Source organism: Equus caballus, chromosome 17 (assembly GCF_041296265.1).
Source record: "Equus caballus isolate H_3958 breed thoroughbred chromosome 17, TB-T2T, whole genome shotgun sequence".
Lineage (NCBI taxonomy): Eukaryota > Metazoa > Chordata > Mammalia > Perissodactyla > Equidae > Equus > Equus caballus.
In genome coordinates, this window is record NC_091700.1 from 27,122,364 (window position 1) to 27,141,686 (window position 19,323).

General features: G+C 46.1%; 2 long non-coding RNA genes across 5 annotated transcripts in view; one reads left to right on the top strand and one right to left on the bottom strand.

Annotated features, from left to right (window-relative positions):
• The first annotated feature begins 7,074 nt into the window (after window positions 1–7,074).
• On the top strand, window positions 7,075–15,801 carry LOC111768558 (uncharacterized). The gene is made up of 3 exons (XR_011427668.1): window positions 7,075–7,498; window positions 12,058–12,153; window positions 14,750–15,801. It is a non-coding gene; the product is annotated as an uncharacterized lncRNA (long non-coding RNA).
• Window positions 12,997–19,323, bottom strand: part of LOC106781865 (uncharacterized) — a 38,932-nt gene continuing 32,605 nt past the window's right edge. For all 4 annotated transcript variants that reach the window (XR_002800972.2, XR_011427666.1, XR_011427665.1 and 1 more), the window contains exons 2-3: window positions 18,669–18,798; window positions 12,997–16,282 (exon numbers count right to left, since the gene is read on the bottom strand). This is a non-coding gene — a long non-coding RNA (uncharacterized lncRNA). The remainder of the gene's footprint in view (window positions 16,283–18,668; window positions 18,799–19,323) is intronic.

The window sequence follows — 19,323 nt, forward strand, 5'->3', positions numbered from 1 at the left end:
AAAGTCAAAGATAGGTACAAATATTTAGCTACAAGCGTATCCCTCTTTTTTTCATTTTGATGAAGTGCCTTTGTTTATTTATTTACTTATTTATTTTTGGTGAGGAAGATTGGCCCTGAAATAACATCTGTGCCAATCTTCCTTTATTTTGTATGTGGGACTCCGCCACAGCGTGGCTTCATAATTGGTATTTGGGTCCACGCCAGGATCCAAACCTGCGAACCCCAGGCTGCCCATGCAGAACATGCAAACTTAACCACTACGCCGCTGGGCCGGCCCTGCTACAAGCATATTCTTTATAGCATTTCTTATAATAACAAAAATGGAAGCAAAATTATGTCTAACAAAAAGAATTGGCTTAAAAAATTATGACACATCTGTATAATGGAGTACTATGTAGCCATTTTAAATTGTAATTGTAGATGACATAATATGTTAATGACATAAACATAGGCTCATAATATATTTAATGAAGAAACAAGTCACAAAATAGCACTTAGTATATTAGCTCTTTGTGTAAAATATATAAAGAGATAGAAATAGTGGAATTAGGGTGTTTAATGGTTTTGTCTTTTTATTTTTTTACACCACAGATGTTACTGCTTTTGTAAAAAGAAATAAACAATCAAGGTTTACTTTTTTCTTATTTATAAATAAGTGTGCACAAAAATGTTTTCCACACTCTACCCAGCTGGGACCGGGACAAGAAGAAGCCTCTGCATCATCCTGTAGATTCTACGGGAGCTTCACCGTCCATACATCCAAATAACAAGGGTATAGCCAAGGGGTGACAAACATATAACAATGAATATAAGGAAAATATCCTTCTATATTTAATTCAAAACACTGGTGCCCCCAGTCCAGCAAAGGAAGTAAGGATGCCTCGCCTCCTATAATCAGGGCCCTGGACATCTATCCCTGCAGAAGCAATGAGGGCCTCTTCTTGAGAGAGTCAGGGTAGCAGGGAATAAATACTCTCTTCCCTCCCTGTATTAGTTATCTATTGCTGCATAGCAAATTACCTCCAGACTCAGAAGCTTAAAACAACAAACATGTATGATCCCTCACAGTTTCTGTGGGTCAGGAATCTGGGAGTGATTTTGCCGGGTGATTCTGACTCAGTTCCTTCGTGAGACTGTAGCCAAACAAGGGCTGCAGTCACCTGAAGGCGTGACTGGGCTGGGGGAACCACACCCAAGCACACTCACGTGGCTGTCAGGGGCCTCAGTTCCTCACTGGCCATTAGCTAGCCGCCTCAGTTCTTTGCCTCATGGGCCTCTCCATAGACTGTCTGTCTGTGTGCCCTGGTGGTGTGACAGCTGGCCTCCTGAATTAGTGACCCAAGAGAGGGTGAGAGAGAAAGTATCTGACACGGAAGCTGCAGTGTCTTTTAAAATCTAATCTTGGAAATGAGCTCCAGTCACTTCTGCTGTATCCTACTGGTCACACAGACCAACTCTGATACAGCGTGGGAGAGGACTATGTAGGGGTGTGAACAGCAGGCAGTAGGGCCCCTCATGCCATCTTGGAGGCTGCCTACCACACTCCGCAAAGTGCCGCATCACTGAAACCCCCTCAGCAAGAGAATTGGGGACTCAGGAACTTAAAGCCATCTGAAAGAAGTAAAGTTGGAGGAACACGGTTGCAAATGAATCTACAAAAGCTTTAATAGGTAATTATTTTACTTTCACTAACATAAAACAACAGACAATACAGTAAATAGAGAGATTATCAGTGACACCTCAAATTAGAAGAAACGGGTACTATACAATTAATTTCCACTTCGTTACGCTTTGCCCACTAGAAACTTTTTCAGATTTCCTTGCCAGCAGTTTTAAAGAGATTCTTATATTTTGCTTGGTTAGATGCAGCTACTGTACACCCAGAAAGCTTTTTCTCTGTGCCTGCTCCTACATGCAATGCGAGTGTCTCTCTCATTGATTTGCTTTGAGTCTTGCTCTGGCTATAATCCTAAGGGCACAAGTTTGGCCAAGCAGTTTTCTACCCAGTTTCATGGAGGTGAGGGGATTACAGTCCCTCAAGGCCGGACTTCAGGGTTATAAAGCCTCAGTGTCACCCTCACCTACTTTATTCTAAGGCATGTCAGAGCGCAGCAGGCCTCACACTTCCCTTAGCTCTGGGGCTGCCGGCCCCTGCAGGGCAGGCCGTGCCCTTTGCCCTGCTCCCCACACCTGCCCCCAGCCCACACTACATTCACCTCTGCAGCCATGGCTTCCTCGTCACCTCCTTTTCTCTTCTGAGCTTCCCAACCCATTGTTTAAATGATTGCCAACAAGAATGACTGACAGCCTCCACATACTCTCCCGTAAATTCTGCACAGTAATCAGAGGCGTCAGTGAAGAGTGGAATTGTAGGAAGAAGAATTATGATCCTTTATAGTCTTCTAGTGACTTAAGATTGCTTTATACCCTCGGGGCTTACAGCAGAGTATTTACGAGACTTTTTAATAAATGAATGAATGAATGAAGAGTTGGAGAGAGATAAATTTAACCTCACTAGCCCTGTTTGGCAAAATTAAAAGTTTATAACTCAGGGCCGGCCCCGTAGCTGAGTGGTTAATTCACGTGCTCCGCTGCAGGCGGCCCAGTGTTTCGCCGGTTCCAATCCTGGGCGAGGACATGGCACTGCTCATCAAACCATGCTGAGGCAGCGTCCCACATGCCACAACTAGAAGGACTCACAACAAAGAATATACAACTATGTACAGGGGGGCTTTGGGGAGAAAAAGGAAAAAGATAAAATCTTTAAAAAATGTGTATAACACTATGATGCTCCCCTCTACCCCGTCCCATCAAAAATAAAAATTTTGGCCTGCAGAAATCGTGCAGTCTAGACACTGACGGCCGAGGCCAGCAGTGCCATCGTCTTGTTTGTATTGTTGGTGTCATGGATGTTCTCCTGCCTCCTGAGGTCAGAAGACAAAGTAATGCATGTCATCTCTAAGACGGCCACGTTATCACGACATATGTATTTGCATTAGGATGCTTGAGCCGAGTACCAAGACATAGAGAAGAATATTATGGGTAAGATACAGAGTGTGTTTAGAAGCAGGAGGATTGTATTGTGGGGAAAGTTTACCTGCTTCTAGATTTGACATTGATCGGGGTAAGTCCGAGGGCCCCAATGGTGGGCTCCCCTATCCTGGTAAATATGGTCGTATCTTGCAACAGGAGAGCATGGTGTGTGAACACTGCATTGGTCAGGACTCTCCTAGTGGCTGAGTGACAAAAGCTGAACTCAAGCTAGCTTAGAAGGAGAAGCAGGGACTCGGAGGCAAGGACGTGAATGCCATCAGGATTCTTTCTCCTCACTATTGTCTCTGCTTTCCTCTCTGTGTGTGGATTTCATTCTCTCCTCCTACAGAGCGCTTTCTGCACACAACAGTGGCCATGGGAGCCCACCTCACTGGGCTCACAGTCAAATGACTCTGTGGCCAGAGAAGAAAGGGGTCTTCTGCTCGGTCCATCCAGGAAAGTCCTGGGTTAGGATCCTGTTGGGTGCCAGGTCCATCACCACACCAGTCACTCTAGCTAAGAGGCCAGCTCTGTTTACTGAGATTCTCTAAGCTTCCGTTTCCTCGCCTGTAAAACAGGGATAATATTAATACCAACCATAAATTGTTGTTGTGAAGATTAAAATAATTTAATGAGATGATGCATAGAAGCACTAAATTCCATATCTAGCACATAGCAAATGTTCACAAAGTCTGTTGTCTATTTTGGCAATTGTTAATGCTTTGTGATCTGCTCAGCTTGGGGACCAAACCACAGTGTCTGGTCTTCTGTTTGTACCCAAATGGTGCAGCCTTCTGCTCCTGTCAACACTCCCCTATTCCTACAGCCAGACTGGAGTTATGTTGAATAATGTACATAAAATACTGTAAAGTCATGCAAGCAAGAAGGTGTGGGAGGGTCAACAAAGGTCAAAACCAAAATCATACAATTTAGGACTTAAAAGAACTCTTATTTCAGATAATAAAGCCACACTATCACCTTGCTAGATAGAGGCAGAAAATATAAAGCAGTGCCTAAGATCCTATTGTCGTGAATAGACAGCATACTGGATTTGCAGGCTGACAAGCTGGTCTCAACTATTGTTGATTTGTTTTCAGGCCTCTGTTTCTTCCATCTGTAAAGTGGGGATAATGATATTTCGCTTCCACTCCCACGCTGGGGTGTGGTGAGACTTAATGAGGCACTGCTGGTAAAATGCTTTGAGCTCAGCTAATGAAAGGCTCTGTGCAGGCACTGAACGTTATTACACGGACCTCCATGGTCATGTGTGATTGGAGTAAGAAGTTGGTTGGCACTACTTCATAGAAGCGCCCAGAAACGCAGATACACTAAATGGTCTTCTTAACAACTAAGATTAAATCAGAACAGAAAGGTTGGCCCGGTTACTGCCTTGTTTTAGCAAGACCTCATGTCCCATCGTGTTGACATCACTTTCCTCTGAGTATAGCTGTGGGTACTAATTACCTACTCATACTGCATGTTATTTTAACTCTTCTGTTTACTCCTCAAATCAAGCATTACCTCATTCCACTGAGGTGTCGTTCTTTCTTCACCACAGTTTGGAGTTACAGTTAGACAGTGTGAATTTTGGGTGGATTACCATTGCATTAACAATATATGGGTTATATGTAAATTATATCAATAAAACTGGGGGGAAACCCCAATATATGAATGGGAAACCTCAATACGTAGAGCAGCAAATGGAAAACAGTTTTTTAATAATAAACTGAGATGACAATTAAATCATTAAAAAGGCATGAACCCAGTTGTATGCTAGGGCCAGCTGATACTGGTTTATGAGAACTGATTGCTAAATTTTTAGGAATTTTTCGAGCCAGTTGTTAAATACAGTTAGTTTGAAAACTAAATTCTATAAGCTTATGATTTAAAAAAATTATATTCCAAGCAAAGCTAACACATTCTCAAAACATCACTTCACAATAATTTTACCATTATATATCCTCTGGAGGTTAGTTATGTCCAGTGTTTATGTCTATTGGATCTGTATGGTGTGAAGATTATATAACAATGTCTCACTCTGCATTTCTTCCCATCTGCCTTTTCAGTGACATCCTTTGGGTAGCTGGAAATCAGCCACAGTAAGAGTATTTACACCACGGAAACTGGACTGCTACAAACTAGGGCTCTTCCCTTCCCCCAAGAGCCAGCTGTCATTTACCAGCACACCACTGTCTAGACCCACACGACAAAGAGAACAGGAACGGGGACAACAGCAGACAAGAAATGTCACCTATATTCTGGAAACTAAAAAAACAGATGAATGAGAAGTAATTAATTTAGCAGAAAAGATAAAGCCAAAACCCAGCCCACAGGGAGGGAAGCCTGTAAGCAGCAAATCAGCTACACCACAGAACCTCAGAAAGAAACAGAAATTGGTTCCCTCTGTGCAGAACATGGGTGCAGGTGTGCTGAAAACAAATACGTTGAAAATTGTGCAAGGAGTGATGAGACGCCCCACATTGCTTCCCACACCTGTGCAGCCAGCCCACTGCTCTGCCCAGCCCTGGGAGGAAAGGTTGAAGCTGAGATCATTTGAACTGTGGGCACAACTGAGATATATCCACATGTGACACACTGCAGAAACAGGGCATTAAATGACCATCTGCATTTTGAATTATAAGATCCCACTGTCCTCTTCCCCCTCTTGGCTCCCAGAATGCTGGTAGTGAGGCTTATACCCCACGGGCAGAAGATTAGATGATTCATCTCTAGGAAAGCTGACCAGTCCAAGAGAAAAGACTTACAGAGAATGACCTAGCCGGATCCCCCAGTGAAACATCCAGATCACAGCAGAATCACCGACAGGAAGCCCACTGATCAACAAGCTTTGCCCATGCACACATCATGTTATTGCCAGTGGCAAATCACCAGACATTGGAAGGGAGCCTCTAACACAAAGAAAAATTATTTCCAAAGTCAATTTCTATATCCAGACAAGCTATCAAGTACAAGAGTAGAATAAAGACATTTACAAAGTCTCCAAACATTTACCTGCCATGAGCCCTTTCTCGGGAAGCTACTGGAGGATGTGCTCCAACAAAACAAAGAATTAACCAAGAAAGAAGATAGGAGCGCCAAGACACAGGAGATCCAACACAGGAGAGAAAAAAAGAGAATTCCCGGGATGATGCTGAAGGGAAGCTCTGAGATGATAACTGCAGTGCACCAAGGAGGAACCTGAGCGTGGAGCAGGAAGACAGCTCCCCGAGGATGTCCCCACAACGCAACTAAGAGATTACCAATGTGATAATCATGTTGAGGACAGTTTGGGGATGAATTACTCACAAATACCAAAAAACTACACAATTAAATAGACAAGGCAGTTAGTAACTCTGGGGGGGGGGGAGATGTACAAGAGCAGAAATATAATTATAGTCCATTGTGAAACAATATGTACATAGACAGAATGATGTAAATACTGATCGGTGATTTAATCAGAAACTGTGATGTCCCATAATTCATAATATTCTAAAATGTACATATTCTCCACATTTTAACATTTTGAAAATCAGACTGTATCCTGTAGTCAATATGACAAGAAAGTACTGGATCATAGTTTAATTGGGAGCACTTTTGTTCTTTTGTAGTAATTCACAAATAATGGTACATCTTAGAACGGATGGCATCTAAGATAGGAAGAAACATGGGAACTCCGTGGGGAAGTGAGGGAGAAGTATGAATACCTGTGTCCAGGAGGGAGGAGGAAAAAGCTAAACCCTCATCTTCCACAGTAACGGGTCAGCAGATTATTTGAAAAATTAACAAAGTAAGGATACAGCTTTATAAACATATTATTTAGAATGATTGCTGTAAATACCAGGAGTACAGCTAAAATCACAGACCGCGATTGGCTTGTGGGAGCAGTAAGCATGGGTATGGGAGAAGTTTACTGGGTTGTGATTTTTTCATAAGCCTCGTAAACATGTGAATTTTTAAACTACATATATGTATTAGAAGTAAAAGCAGTATATATAGAAATGAAATAAATAAAACGAAGTGCTCCATTTCAAGCCTCCCCAGAACAGAAGTTGTCGACTGTGAAAATAGAAAGGAGTCTTTATGGTCTCCTCTTTCAGGGCAAAGCGGCCAACATTGACCTCCATCCTGGGCTGGGGATGAAGCGTGGCTACCGGGCGACATGCATATTGCTTCACATGCCACCTCTTGCCTCCCATCTTAGGAAACTCAGCTGCTTGATTTTTCACTTTCAGGAGATGAGACAGCCGGTCTTGGGGGAAAGTGGAAACCGCAGCACACACGACGCATTTTTCAAATGCTTGTGTTACCCAGAGCCCTCGAGAACGAGAAAGGAAGCTGGCGGCTTGGCAGGTGTGGAGGCCCCTTCCCGCAGACATCTGTCAGCGGCTGTGGAAGCCCAGCCCCCTCCTCTTTGCAGAGGAAGAGCCCTGGATTCCTGGCAAGAGCAGGCATCCGTTCCACCGGTATGTTCCAGCTGCTCGTCATCCTGGAAGGAGGGTGGAAAAGCAAGAGAAAGATTCCTCCTGGTAGAGCCAGAGCCGCTTGCTCCTCAGATGTCAGACCTACGCAGGAGTTTCTGCAGGCAGAGGCACCCCGCTGCACCCGGGGCATGCGGGCACTGCCTGCCTCTGCGTGGGGGAGGGCACCATCTGCGATTCGGCCAGGGTCTGGGTGAGCCCGCTGACGGAAGTCGTGATTTGGAATAAGCACTTAGGGGTCGCGCGGTGGTCAGAGAGGCGATCAGGCCCACCAGTTCTTATCCCCTCCCGATCAGGACCGAGGCTCAGCTGCTGTGACATGCTACAGCCCACCACGTGTTCACGTGGAAACACTTCTACACGGTTGGTAAACAGCCACAGCCCCGGCCCCGCCCCTGGGTCTCCCCACCTCCCCGCCACCCTGCAACCAAAGGGGCTACCGACGGCCCAGCAGGGGGCCTCCCCGAGCCGGCTTCGGAGGTCAGGCTCTGATTGGTCAGGCCGGCTCGTTAAATATTTTAAATATCACTGCCTGCCACCAGATCTGTCAGTGAGAGGCCAGAAAGCCGACTTCCTGCAGAAGCCCCTCCACCTTCCTCTCCCGCCTCCTTTCCTCGCTAACCCAGCGTTTGCCAGTTTGAAATGCCAGGGAGCGTCTTTGCTAGTAAAACGTCTTTTTCTGTGTGCAAGAAGGGAAGCTGTGTTCTCATTCCCTGGGGGCCCCTGGTGCTCCAGACTGCAAGGAAATTTTCCTCTGTGACTTGTCCTCTGCTTCCCAGACTTGTTTATCCTGATGAAATTAGGTTAAAATGGCCAGGAAGAGCGTCCTAAAACGGGAAAACAAAGTTGCGAGAGGCGGACGGTCGAGCAGCCCTGGGTGAGGGGGTGGGGTGTGCCGGCTGAGAGGAACAGCAAGGGCCCAGGGCCTGTGGCAGCCCGCGGGCTGGAGGCCTCCGGAGGCCCGCACCCTTTCATCCTGCCTGCCACAGGCCCTGTCTCCCTCTGCCTTCCCACCTCTGTCAGCGCCACTCTGGGGTTCCAGCCCCTGCAGGAGGGGGGCCCCAGGCCCTGGCCACGGGGCAGGAAGTGTACCGGTCTCTCACCCGGTGCTGGAGGCAGGCCCAGCTCTCGCCAGTGGAGGCAAAGGAGAGGCCCAGCTCTCCGGGCTCAGTGAGGGCCCCAGCCAAGGGCACCCCACAAAAGGCCTCTGGCCCTCCGGGATGTGCGTGATGATCTGGGGACAGTTCAGTCTGTCTCCTCGCTCTCTCTAAAAAACATTCTCAATCTCTCAAAAGTATAAGGCTTGGGGCAATTTAGCAAATGGCCTTTTTTGTTTTTGTTTTTGTTTAGCTTATTTGTTTGTTTTTCTGTGAACTCAAAGGCAGGCTGCAGAACAGACAGGGTCCACCCAGTAAAGGCTCAAAAGACAAGAGGAGGTCCTCAATCCCTGGGCCGTCTCTTTCTGAAATGAGGAAAACAGTTGCTGACTGACTGCCTGCAGGGTTGTGGTCAGTAGCAAATTTAACCCAACAGTTTATAAAATGCCTTAAAAAGTGGAAAGTAGCTGTGCAAATGTAAGGGATACTGGTTTTCTCTTTTTTTCTAGCAAACTCGCCACCGTGTGTAGGGAACGCTCAGGCAGTGAGGTCAGGGCATCGCAGCTTAGCAGAGCTCGCCTCGGCCCACTCAGCCTTCGTTCCCTCCCCATCCACACCCCACTCCAGGCCCTCCCCTCCCCAGATACCCAGGGTCTCCCTGGACAGGGGGGCCTCTGTGAGCCCCTCTCCCACAGCGTGCGGGCTTCGGGGCGTGGAGGGCGCCCATGGTCCTGCTGCAGCCCGACTGGAGGTTCTGTGCCTGCGGGGGGGGGGGGGGGGGGGGGGGGGGCGGTGGATGACCAGAAGGCCGGAGGTGGAACCCGTGTAAAGAAAGGGGCCATCAGTTTAACGGTCATGGTTGAAGTCTTCAAATGCACGCTGTTGTAGAAAAAAGTTTAAGGTATTCTCTACAGCTTTAAGAGGTAGAACCAAGTGGGCCCTGTGATAGGAATTAAGAGGTCAAGATTTTTTTTTTTTAGAACCATCTTCACCATTTTTTAGTGTACTACACTTCAGTAGTGTTAAGTATATGCACACTGTTGAAAAACAGATCTCTAGAACTTTTTCATCTTGCAAAACTGAACCTCTACACTCATTAAACACTAATTTACCCCCCCCCCCAGCCCTTGGCAACCATCTTTCTACTTTCTGTCTCTGTGATTTTGACTATGTTAGATACTTCAGGTGAGTGGAATCATACAACATTTGTCCTTTTGTGACTGACATTTCACTCAGCGTAATATCCTTGAGCTTCATCCATATTGTAGCATGTGACAGGATTTCCTTCTTTTTTAAGGCTGCATAATATTTCATTGAATGTATACACCATATTTATCTATTCATCTGTGGATTGACATTTGAGATGCTTCCACCTGTTGATCATAGTGAATAATGCAGTGAACATGGATGTGCAACTATCTCTTCAAGATCCTGATTTGAATTCTTTTGGATATATACCCAGAAGTGGGATTGCTGTATCATATGGTAATTTTATTTTTAAACTTTTGAGGGAATCTATATTGTCTTCCATAATGGCTGCACCATTTTACATTGGGTTGCACCTACCAACAGTGCACCAGCGCTCCAACTTCTCCCCATCCTCGCCAACACTTGCTATTTTCTGTTCTTTTGATAGTGACCACCCTCCTGGGTGTGAGGTGATAGCTCTTTGCGGTTTTGATTTGCATTGCTATAAAGATGTTGAACATCTTTTCACATGCTTACTGGCCATTTGTATATCTTCTTTGGAGAATTGTCTATTTGTGTCCTTTGCCCACTTTCTAATCAAGTTATTTGTTTTTGTTGTTGATTTGTAGAAGTTCCTTATACGTTCGGGATATATGATTTGCAAGACTTTGTCCTATTCCATAGGTTGGCTTTTCAGTCTGCTCATGGTTTCCTTTAATGCACAGAAGACTTTGTTTGATATAGTCCCATTTGTCTATTTTTGTTTTTGTTACCTAGGAGGGCAGATTTTCAAAGACTTTTTTTAAGTGATACATGCACAGGGTAAAAAATTTCAAAAAAAAGAAGGGAGACATACATAATACACATTTAAATACACGTATATGTCTACATATACACATACACATACAATTCTCCCTTCCACCCCGACACCCAGTCTCAGTTTCCTTCCTCAGAGGCAACCAGTTACCAGTATCTTTCCAGATAAAACCTAAACATATATTTATGTGTATCCTTCTTTTTGACCATACAAGATGATACGTATTATTGAGCCACTCCCTTTTTCTCACAAATCAACATGAATTAGAGATGGCCGGGGCAGAAGAACTCCTGTAAAGCTTTTTCCCTGTACATCATCAGTGCATGAGAATGGCTCCATTTTTCACCAGCTGCCCGATATTCCACAGAACAGACATTCCAGAATTTGTTTTAGTGAGTCCCCCAATGAAACACGGAAACCATGTGGCCCTTTGCTGCAGTGACTATCTTTGCACGTGTCTCTGAGCTCATGGGGACTCTATCTGTAGGATATAATTGTTAAAAATCGACAGATATAGCCACACAGCAGGTAGATTTTACCCCAAAGTAAAAAATTTTAGTCACCAAAACTGCCCAAAGTGGTGTGGACTACTTTAGGAGGTCCTGGGTGTCTGAAGGAAATTGAGACCAAGTTACAAACTTGTCAAGAATGCCATTGGATATATTCAAGCATTGTAAACCCATTAATCACAAAAGTCCCTTCCAATGCTGATACTCTACTTTCTAATAGTAGGCATAGCCCAAGAGACTCGACATATTTTTGTTGAATGCTGTTCACTGATAAAGCAAGATTCCCACTGGGAGGTGCATGAAGGTTATGTTAATGCCACGCATCCCAAAAGAGGCCCTTGGGTGAAGGAGTACTCTAAATTAGAGACTCTCCCATGGTGTACCTGTACCATGTGGCCCTGGGCAGTTGGTTAGAAAGGACATTTGGAGGAGCCCCTTCTTGTCCTCTCCATCCTCATCACTCACATTGTGCACATCTGGAGCTTCACACACGGGAAAGCGCTCTTCGGCAGATGTGGCCAAACAGGGAGTGCTGTTTCATTGAGAGCTGTTAGGTCAGGGTCCTCAGCCGCAGGGCCACAACACGGTGTGCTGTAATCCAAAGTGAGGAGTGTGCTTATTGCTCTTGCTAATTAAAGAACTGAGGCTTCCCAGGGATGGAAAGTTCCCTACCTTATGCCAGCTCATTTAATTTCCAGCAGTTGATTTCTTGAAAGATCTTTCCTATAAATACTGAACTGAAATCTCTCCCCCTTTCAAGTCTGTTTATTGGTTTTAGTTCTTCCTTTTAGAGCCACCAAATTGACTATTCTTCTATGTACCAGAGCTTCAGATATCTGAGGACAGCCATTCGATGCCCCCTCAGTCTTCTCTTTTTTGGGTCCGATCTCCTCAATTCTGTTTCAACCATTTCTTATGTGTCATGTTTTCCAGATGTTGACCATCTTAGTTGCCCTTTTTCACACCTTCCCAAGCAAAGGCCTCTGAAAGTGTGCCGCCCAGAACTGGACCTGATCCGACCAGGGAAGGGTAAGATGGAATTGTTTTCGTGCTCCTTTCTTTTAACAGGGGAGATCTCTTGCTTTGGCCTATCGAACATGCCTTTCCACTGTTTTGGGTGAAAGCACCCTGATTTCCCATTGGGGAATTACTCTTCCCTTATTCTGAGAAGTCTTGAGGGCCCTTCAGTCAAGATTCTCCCTGCCCCCTCCTACTGGGATGGTAGCACACAGAAACCAATTTAGGCCGTTCCGACTCTGGTTCTTAGGCCTTTGAGCTTTGGGGAGAATGATATAACAAAAAACAGTGGAGCAGAGACATTCTGATGGGGTGGGGGACACACAAAGTCTGTCCATTCAATCCTGCTAATGTCCCCTTCCTCTTATTCTTGAGGGTTGGCCCTTCAGCATCCAACAACTATTCCATAGCTTTCTAGCAAAGTTCTTTTCCAAATAAGTTTGTCAGAGTCTGTCTCAATTGCTTGCAACTAAAGAACTCTGACACAATCAGATTACCTTGTCCTGGCTCTGTCCCTACAGGGGCTCACTGTGGGCCAGACTCCTAAATCTATTTCACAGGTTATGATCTTCTTCTATTCACAACACTTCTGACACCAAATGAGTGGGAGTTTTTCCCCACACCAACAAATTCTCCAAATCTCTGGACACCGACTAGGTGTTCCACAATTTAACTCAGTTCTGACACCAACCCTCCAGAGTTAGCACAGATCCCACAGGTTAGGGCTCAATCCTACAAAACTGCTCCCACTTCAGATGCCACACACAAGTCCCAGAGCCTCCTGTACTTCTGACCAGCTGGCTATCACAGGTTCAATAATTTCCTATAACAACTCACAGAACTCAGGCGAACACGTTACTCACTACTACTAGTTTATTGTGAAGGATATTATAAAAGATACGAATGAACAAATGGAAGAGATACATGGGACAAGGTATTAGGGGAGGGGGATGGGGGAGCTTCCATGCCCTCCATGGGCAGTCACCCTCCCAGGACCTCAGTGTGTTCACCAACCCAGGAGCTCTCCAAACCCCAGGGTTTAGGGGGTTTTAGGGAGGTTTCATTACATAAGTATGATTGATTAAATCACTGGCCTTTGGTGATTAGCTCAATCTCTGGTCCCTCTCCCCTTCCTGGAGGTCGGGGGTGGGGCTGAAAGTTCCAACCCTCTAATCACATAGGCGATGAGCTCCCATCCTGAAGCTCTCAAGGGACCCCCCCACCACCACCACCACAAGGGTCACTTCATTAGCATAAACTCAAGTATGGTTGAAAGGGGCTTATTATAAATAACAAAGATGCTCCTGTCACCCCTGTCACTCAGGAAATTCCAAGGGTTTTAGAAGATCTGGTACCAGGAACGAGGGATGAAGACAAAATACATATTTCTTATTATATCACAGGATCACACAGGTGCTGCCATTAAATCACATGTCCCCCAGTTCTGTACTTGGAAAGTTGATTTGGGACAAAAACACAGTCTTTGAGACCTTGAGTCTGTTGTTTGTTTCTGGTTGCCTGCTGACTTGGCAATCTCACCATCAAGGTCCATTCAAGTCACTGGCAAAAATGTTAAGCAGCTAATTATAGCTCATGCGTATCAGCTCTGTGCCATCCTTCAAGGCAAGAAAATCAGTGTTCACAGAGTTTTCCTAATTGGCCAATAAGCGACGGACCTGAGCTTCACACCCATGTCTGTCAGCTCCAAAACCAGGGAGAAATAATGGATTCTCTGACGATTCACAGCCCCGAGTCACTTGGAGCAGAAGTTGTAGCTTCAACTGTTGCTGAAGACCTCGACAAAGGGGGGCGAAGAAGCCTATGGAGCTAGCACCAGGCTGCAAAAGGCCAAGTCTCAGATGCTGTGCGGGCTGACTAACAGAGCAGTACAGCTACAGACTGGAGTCACTGAGGGTTGAGGCGGAGGTTTAAGGCATCAGATTTCCAGTGAGACAAAGGCCTGGGTGGGGAAAGCTCCTCCCACCCAGGTTTTGTTCAGCATCCTGAGCACGGGCATCAACACACTGACACACCCCACGTGCACATGTCGGCATCTCACCGTGGCGCCCTCTTTCCAATTCAGAGGTCACAGGAAAGACACCCCTGCTTTCTCACGGTGCCCCCTCACCCCATCTCGCTGCCTTGCTCCAATAGGAATGGCTCTTAGGGTCGGAAATTAACGACATAAAAGGTCTGACGTGCCCAGAGAAAAGACAAACACTGTGGGGAAATGTAAGTTATATAACATAAATTTAGATGTCGCTTTTACTGAAGTTTTTTTTTCTCACCCAGATTTGGTAGTTTAAGATCCTAATTTTATAACCACGGTTGCTGGGAGAACCTCGACTGATTCCGATCACTTTAAACAGCCTTTTATAGTCACAGCCTCCAGAGTATATTTCCTCTTCTTTTTCAACATATCACATTTCTTGGCAGAAATATCTAGCAGAAAGCACCAAAATTTTTATAATGAGGATAAAATCAAAATTTCACACATCAGATTTCTCTTGTAGATTATTTCTTCCTGTTGAATCTTTCCCTATTCTAGCTTTATTTTAGTGACTAAGAATTGAAAATTTGATTTCAGCGTCGTTCATTCATCTTATAGGATCTTGTGGCCAAAGGGCATTTGCTGTCTGCCTTGATTTTAAAGTGTCTGCATTCAAAGACTTGGCCGGCGCCGCCCCTCAGGAGCTGGGGTGCCTTCAGACAGACATCACCTCCCACTTGAATTCCGAGGGCGAACTCCAGAATGGCCTTCCCACTCTCCCTGTCTCAGCTTAACTTGGCTTCTCTCTACGATTTTCCATTTTAAAATTTGTGCTGTGCTCTTGATTCCAATGTAAAGGTTGTTTGTGAGTGCCTTTAGGAGTAAAGATCAAGTTCAAAACCGAAATACCACAAGATGCCCAGCGGGAGCCACGTGGAGAATCTTTCACTTACCTACCAAACCAGGCCAGGAGGCCCAAGAGGCCTTTGCCACTTCCAGCTGAGTCACCACCGGCTCCACACCTTCTGCTTTTTCCCCTGAAAATGCTTTCCCGTCTCTGCTCAGTGACTAACTCCATCACCAATGTGACCCAGTTTGTTTGGCAAGATGTGATTTTTTTTAACTCACGCTGCTTTCACTGGTCACGACTCTCACAGGCATTTAGCGGCTCCCTCTCGGCGTCCGTCTGGCCCTGCTGCCGTGCTGGATTGATGGCTCTCTCCCCAGCTGTTCCTTTCCAGCCTGCTCTCCTCTCCCTGGCAAATCCATATTCCATTTGCTTTTCTGCAGCATTTTGATATCTCCAGAGTCTCCTTAAAATAGACAGATAAACACTAATCTCCAAGGAAGTTGCAAAGCAGAGCCCACAGATTTGTACCAGCTCGGTAATCTGCTCTCGAGGGCAGCTGGCTGGAAAGCATAACAATGGGAGTCACCATGGATGGGCTGCTTATCATTTGCAGAGCATTCTGACTCACGCGGTCTCATTAATGTACGCGATCCCCCACAGCACAGGTACAAGTGGTCCTTCCATTTTGTAGGTGGGAAAACAAGGCCAAGGGATGAAGAAGTGGTCTGTACAGTATGTAGCAGAGAGGGCCAGGACTTGAACCTGCCCTTTTTAAAACTGCTGTATAATTTACATTCAGTAAAAAACACACAGATCTTCAGTGTCGTTTGATGAATTTGACAAATGTATACACTTGTGTAACTACCACCAGGAAAGGATATGGAACATTTCCATCACCCAGAAAGTCCCCTCGTGCCCTTTTCCAGTAAACTCCTAACCACTGTCTGACTTCTACACCATAGATTAGTTTGCCTTGAACCTGTCTTCTGACTCCAAACTCCATATTCCACGTCCCGTCCTTCTTCCATTACACATTACACCTTTGAAATTAACTCAATAGGCACCTTGGGTCCCACCTGGCTGGAATCTATAGACATAGGACTTTAGGAAGCCAGGCCATTGTCTTTCAGCTGAAAAAGTAGGTCAACTGGTGGAGTGGACCTGGAGGCTCACGACTTGGGGAATGCATGGAGAGCAATTCCAAAACCACACAAAGGCCCTGTCTCTAGGTACACTGTGAAGTTGAACGCACTGCTTGCAGGCCTCAGCACTTCCAGGTACAGACGGTTCCTGAAGGAAAACTGTTACAAGGTTTAAAAGAGAGGGGTCAGAATTCAGCTTTGAGATAAAAGAACACCAAACTGCAGTCCCGACCTCTGGGACCTCCCCACCCACCCTGAACTGCCGCAGCATCTGGGGCCACCAGTTCCAGGCAACATCCTGAATTTTCACACCAGACTCCTGTGGACTTTTCATGCCATCAGGCATGTGTAATCTGTAAACGGGGAGTTTTGCGACTGGAGGCCTCCATTTTAGGGAAAGAAAAAAAAAGAAAGGAAAGAAAGAATGAAAGCCCATTCTGTTACTTCCGAGGATAGGCGGTAAATGGCACTAACGCTGAGTCCCTTTAGGTGGCATTCCTATCAGGCTTTCCTTAATGAAGGGATACAAAATACAGTTAACCTTGTCTGCTTATCTGCCCACAGTTTTACGCTAAACTCTTTGTTCGCTCCGGTAGGTCAACTGGTTGCTCGGATCTTGTTTATACGCAGTGGCAGTGGCGCGCTGGTAAATGTTTAACAGCTGACTCTCCGGGAGGAAAAAAGCCCTGTTTTGTAGCATTTGCCGATCTCCACCTGTCCCTGACAGCGGGTTGGGAGACAGCCCGTGTGCCCCGGCTCAGCACGCTTGCAAGTTCAATAATACCTTTAAGAGAGCACACCATTTCCCCACAGGCAGCACGGAGAAGCGTGGCGCGGGCGGCGCTGCCGGCACCCCAGTGATCTCCAGGGCACGCGATTTGTGGGCGGCCCTGTCTGTGCCCTCCGCCTGCTCCTCCAGGCTCTCCCAGGGCGGTTTTCTCTCTCCAAAAGATAGGTTGTACAGGTGACAGTTTCCAAGGGCCTCCTCCCCTGAGCTGGAATTTCCAAACAAACCTTCAAAGTCATTTTTGAAGCGCAGAATAAACATAAACTAGCCCGAGATGAATTTCCACAAATCTCCAAGCCCGGGAATCTGGATCCCCAGCCTCCACCCTTCTTACGTGGCCTCATTGAACGGCTGGTCTTTTAAGAGTTTTTAGAACAACCCTAAACACCCAGCTTTCTTGCTCTGTTTTGTTTTTTCTTTAGAAGACTAATTGCAGAAACGCACACGCACGCAGGCACTTCCTGCTCCCGGATGAGCCTCTGGGGCCGCGCGGAGAGAAAGGGACGGCAGGAAGCGCCGCGGCCTCGGCGGGAGCCGGGCGCAAGGTCCCCGGTTGACGCGTACTGGGAGGCCGCCGCTCTGCCATCATGGTCCTCGGCTGTAAAGCCAGGCTAGCAGGAGACAAGAGTCCTGGCGATTTGCAGACTCCTAAGACGATTTGTGTGGTGGGAAGATCGTCTTCCTTTTCTATCAACGTGCTGGAGGTCAGCCGGCGCATGTCCTGCTCCGCGAGGCCCTCTGACCGCGGTGATGGGCGCTCTCATGGTGCGTCTCTGCACCTTCTTCCCCCGAAATGCACCTGCCCCTGCACGACCTTTCCCAGTCGCTTCTCCATGTCCTGTCCCAACTTGTCCTTGCTCTTTGCATTCCGCTCTCGGTTTTATTTTCTGCTCTGCACGTTTCTTTCGCAGGAGCGTCGGCATTACATTTTTAAGCCTTCTGATGACTTTAGGTCTTTCAAATAATGATCTAAGCTTCCTGCCTCTCCTGTTCAGCCGGGTCTCTTTCATGCCATACGTTCGTTCGATTCCTTTGTTGACTGTCGTGGAGGGATTTGAAGATATCCAAGAAGAGCTCCCTGCCCTCAGTAATTTTGTAATCTGGGAGAGGAGCTAAGAGTAATACCTAGGCTGACAGCTTTCTGTATGTCAAGCAGTTTCCTTCCATTACCTTAGGGCTCATAATAATCCTTGAAATAGACACTAATTTTATTCTCATTTTACATATGTGATAACTGAGGCTCAGAGAGGTTAAGTAACTTGCCAAGGTCACACAGCTGGTAAATGAGGAAGGTAAACATGAGTTGGGTTTTTAACCCAAATGATTCTAAAACCTGAGCCCATACCACTGTGTGACATGGTAGGCATCCAAATAACAATAACATAAGGGGGAAAGTGCTGACAGCAGACACGAAGCAGAATTTAAGAGCTGGCGATTTCAGAAGATAGAGATGGAACCAAAGGTGCTTCATGAGAACCTTCTCTCTGGGAAGTAGTGAGCTCCCCGGCCCCTAGGTGCTCAGTGGGACTCTGGGCTAGTGCCTGCGCCTGGAGGCAACCTCTCTAAGTCCTTCAAGCCTTGGTGTGATGACTGTAGCAAGTGGCCTATGAAGTGAGCCTGGAAGGAAGGCTCCGAGTTGGTGTGACTGAGGGAAGAGGTGTTAAGGGTGGAAGAACACAGGGACCAAGTCTCCAGAGCTGGGACACCCAGGGGACGCCCTTCATTTTGGCGGGGGTCCTCATATGCCACAAAACTCACCCATGACTCGGGTCAGGAATATAAACACAGCTGCTGCTGGACAGTTAAAGAAGCAAGAAATGTCATCATTTCAGTCAGTGGTTCTCCAACTGTCCTCCTGAGCTGACGCCATGAGCCGCCCTCGGGGATCCTACAGGTCAAATGAAAGAATTGCGTTTATTACCAATTTTCAGGGGTGGTGGAATCGTACAAGTCTCAAAGACACCTCAACCTCAATACAGACAGTCGAAATTTGTCTCTTAAATTTTCCTTAAAGCCTTGGCAACTGCTACCACTTATCTGCCAGTGAACACTGATACAATAGAACAAATAAATGAGCATAGCTAACAAAAACTAGCAGAAAAACACAGAAATAACCAATTAGGCTTGGTCTGACAGGCTGAGTTTTTTTTTCATGGACAGTTGGTGGTAATTTTAGATTGCATACATATGTTACAGAGTCATACTTTCCACCCATAAAATTTTTCTTAAAGCATTTAATAAAAATAAATACATCAATATTTCATGGTGTTCTAGAAAGAGCACCATGGCTTCAGGTGTGCCCTTTGCCTTCCTGGGATGCAGTGTACCTGAGTGAGGATTATATAATTATTTTACTACAACGTGGATAAAAGGGTAGAAATTCGAAATGGTGGGATTGTACTGTTGTTAGGCT